The sequence below is a fragment of the Triticum dicoccoides genome, chromosome 3B (genome assembly GCF_002162155.2).
Source record: "Triticum dicoccoides isolate Atlit2015 ecotype Zavitan chromosome 3B, WEW_v2.0, whole genome shotgun sequence".
In the NCBI taxonomy this organism is placed as follows: domain Eukaryota; kingdom Viridiplantae; phylum Streptophyta; class Magnoliopsida; order Poales; family Poaceae; genus Triticum; species Triticum dicoccoides.
The window spans coordinates 546,247,399-546,251,849 of record NC_041385.1 but is presented as its reverse complement, the minus strand read 5'-3'; positions in this window follow the sequence as shown (position 1 = coordinate 546,251,849).

The following is a 4,451-nucleotide window of genomic DNA, read 5'->3' as shown; positions in this document are numbered from 1 at the left end:
GGCCCGTGCCAGGCCCGCCCGGGCCCCAATCTGGGCCTCGAGGGCCCCAGCCAGCCCGCGCGCCCCACGCTCGATCCCGTCCCCGTCGCCCGACTCCTCTGCCGCCGGCACATCGGATCTCGTCGCCGGCTCCGTCGCGGTCCTCGCCGCCGCGCCCCTCAGGCCAGCGCTGCCCCACCCCGCTCTCTCTTCCTCTCCTCTCATTCCTCCCCTAACCCCCTCTACCTGCTGCAGCGCCGCCTTGGTTCCCGTCGCCGCCGGCCTCAAGCTCCGCGACCCCGGTCGCCTCCCCCCGCCAGAAACCGGCTGGATCCGGTGGCCAGGGGCCGGATCCGCCCGTCCCCGTCCTCTCCTCGCGTCCCGGCCTCCTCCTCGCTGGCTCCTGCGAGCTCCAGCCGGATCGAGCCGCCGCCGTCGCCTTGTCCTCGGGAGCGAGCAGCTCCCCGTGCGCCTCGACGTCCCCCCTCATGGGCCCGGCCTCCCCAGGGCCCAGCGCCCCGGCCCAGCTCCAGCCGGCCTGCCAGGCCGCCTCCCCCACCTACCTGGGCCAAGGCCCACTCTGGTGAGCATCCCGCTAGTCTTATCATCCGCCCCGTGCGACGATTAGTTATATAGCGCGCGTCTATTTTTTTTCTTCAGAAAATGCCCGTCCCGAAATATTTGCACATTATCATGCCATGTTCATCGCACCATATCTCCGTGCATATTGCTCCGTTTTGCGCGTGTAATATGTCAAATTGTTCGCCTCAACGAGTACTTCATTTCATTCCATTGCATCATGTTCATTTGAGCTCATCTTGATGCCTGAATCATTGTTGCAAGAGTGCTTCATAATGTTGGCTGCTGTCTGTTAACATAACATGCTCATTTGTCTTTTTTGCCACGTTTGATGTGTGCATCCTATGAGGTTGATGTCTACATGTGTTTTGAACTATGCCATGTCTTCTTTACAAAGGTGTTTACCATGTATTTTTGTGATCAATGTGGTGACTAGCACAAGCATGCAAACTAGGCTTCGTAATGTTGCTGTTTTTAGCCCCTGTTCTGCTATTATTTTGATGCCATGTAAACATGATGCTACAGAGAGATCCATGCATATTTTGAGATACTTCAGTAAGGGTGTTTTGAACATATGGTTTTTCTCTAGCTATTCATGCCCCTGTTTGCAATTATGGAGTAGTCTAGCATGTCATTTGCGTGCTCTACTTTTGCTACAAAATGTTTCCTGGCAGATTGTTTACATGTTATTCAATTTTGCCAAGGTTGTTGTAGTTGATCCTTGCATGCTATGAACTTGTTCTTGCCTTGGTTTGTTTCATAAACATGTTTTCTTGATGATGTTATGCTTATCTTGTCATGCAAGGACTTGTGGTGAGTGAACCGAGCTTGTTAAGTAGTGTACTTGCTGTTGCTGTTTTGCTAGGCTGAATCTGTTATTTCGTGATGCTGTGTAAACCTGCTGCTACAAATCATTCTATGCATAATATGGAGATGTTCACTAAGGGTGTTTTGTTCTACATGTTATGCTCTATCCATCCATGCTCCTGGTTGCAATTATAGCTTGCTGTAGCTTGTTCATATCTTGCTCCAAAGTTGCTAAATAATGTTGCTGTCAGCCTGTTAACATTAAGTTCAGTTGTTGCCATGATTGTTGCTAGTGTTCCATGCACCCCATGACCTTGCTATTGCCATGCTTAGCTTCATAAAGATGTCTTCTTACTGTTGGGTGCCTTGCCATGCCATGTATTGCTCTGTGGTGAGTGGTTCAAGCTCACCAGCATGCCTTCATAATTCTGTTTCTGCCATGTTTGAATCTGTAACATAACTTGCCATGTTTACATGGGTGCCATCATATTTTCTGCTCCTTTTCTGCCATGTTTTGCTCGTGAGAGAAGTTTAGTTAACTGGTCTGTCACATTTAGAGTCGCATGTATTTTGCAAATATTCTATGTCTACAATGCTCTGCACGGAGCTACTCTAGCTAATTGCTCCCACTTTCAATATGTATCCAGATTGAGACTTAGAGTCATTTGGATTAGTGTAAAAGCTTGCATCGATGTAACTCTTTACGACGAACTCTTTTATCACCTCCATAATCGAGAAACATCTCCTTAGTCCTCACTAAGGATATTCTTGACCGCTGTCTAGTGATCTACTCCTAGATCAAAATTGTACTCCCTTTCCAAACTCAGAGCAAGGTATACAATAGGTCTGGTACACAACATAGAATACTTTATAGAACCTATGACTGAGGCATAGGGAATGACTTTCATTCTCTTTCTATTTTCTGCCGTGGTCGGGATTTGAGTCTTACTCAATTTCACACCTTTGCAACACAGGCAAGAACTCTTTCTTTGGCTGTTCCATTTAGAACTACTTAAAAATCTTGTCAAGGTATGTACTCACTGAAAATCTTATCAAGCGTCTTGATCTATCTCAATAGATCTTGATGCTCAATATGTAAGTAGCTTTACTGAGGTCTTTCTTTTGAAGAACTCCTTTCAAACACTCCTTTATGCTTTCCAGAAAATTCTACATTATTTCTGATCAACAATATGTCATTCACATATACTTATCAGAAAGGCTATAGTGCTCCCACTCACTTTCCTGTAAATACAGGCTTCACCGCAAGTCTGTATAAAACTATATGCTTTGATCAACTCATCAAAGCGTATATTCCAACTCCGAGATGCTTGCACCAGTCCATGGATGGATAACTTGAGCTTGCACACTTTGTTAGCACCTTTAGGGTTGACAAAACCTTCTGGTTGCATCATATACAACTCTTCTTTAATAAATCTATTAAGGAATGCAGTTTTGACATCCATTTGCGAAATTTCATAAAATGTGGCAATTGCTAACATGATTCGGATAGACTTAAGCATCGATACGAGTGAGGAAATCTCATCGTAGTCAACACCTTGAACTTGTCGAAAACCTTTTTGCGACAATTCGAGCTTTGTAGATAGTAACACTACTATCAGCGTCCGTCTTCCTCTTGAAGATCCATTTATTCTCGATGGCTTGCCGATCATCTAGCAAGTCAACCAAAGTCCATACTTTGTTCTCATACATGGATCCCTTCTCAGATTTCATGGCCTCAAGTCATCTCGCGGAATTTGGGCTCATCATTGCTTCCGCATAGTTCATATGTTCATCATGGTCTAGTAACATGACCTCCAGAACAGGATTACCGTACCACTCTGGTGCGGATCTTACTCTGGTTGACCTACGAGGTTCCGTAGTAACTTGATCCGAAGTTTCAAGATCATCATCATTAACTTCCTCACTAATCGGTGTAGGCATCATTGGAACTGGTTTCTGTGATGAACTACTTTCCAATTCGGGAGAAAGTACAATTACCTTATCAAGCTCTACTTTCCTCCCACTCAGTTCTTTCGAGAGAAACTCCTTCTCTAGAAAGGATCCACCTTAGCAACGAATATCTTGCCTTCGGATCTGTGATAGAAGGTGTACCCAATAGTTTCCTTTGGGTATTCTATGAAGACACACTTCTCCGATTTGGGTTCGAGCTTACCAGGTTGAAACTTTTTTCACATAAGCATCGCAACCCCAAACTTTAAGAAACGACAACTTTGGTTTCTTGCCAAACCACAGTTCATAAGGCTTCGTCTTAACTGATTTTGATGGTGCCCTATTTAAAGTGAATGCAGTTGTCTCTAATGCATAACCCCAAAACTGTAGTGGTAAATCAGTAAGATACATCATAGATCGCACCATATCCAATAAAGTGCGGGTACGACGTTCAGACACACCATTACGTTGTGGTGTTCCATGTGGCGTGAGCTGTGAAACTATTCCACATTGTCTTTAAATGAAGGCCAAACTCGTAACTCAAATATTCTCCTCTATGATCAGATTGTAGAAACTTTATTTTCTTGTTACGATGATTCTCCACTTCACTCTGAAATTCTTTGAACTTTTCAAATGTTTCAGACTTGTGCTTCATTAAGTAGATATACTCATATCTGCTCAAATCATCTATGAAGGTCAGAAAATAACGATAGCCGCCACGAGCATCAATGATGACCCACAAGTATAGGGGATCTATCATAGTCCTTTTGATAAGTAAGAGTGTCGAACCCAACGAGGAGCAGAAGGAAATGATAAGCAGTTTTCAGCAAGGTATTCTTTGCAGGTACTGAAATAAGTGATAACAGATAGTTTTGTGATCAGATAAATTGTAACGAGCAACAAGTAACAAAAGTAAATAAAGTGCAGCAAGGTGGCCCAATCCTTTTTGTAGCAAAGGACAAGCCTGGACAAACTCTTATAATAGGAAAAACGCTCCCGAGGACACATGGGAATATCGTCAAGCTAGTTTTCATCATGCTCATATGATTCGCGTTCGGTACTTTGATAATTTGATATGTGGGTGGACCGGTGCTTGGGTACTACCCTTACTTGGACAAGCATCCCACTTATGATTA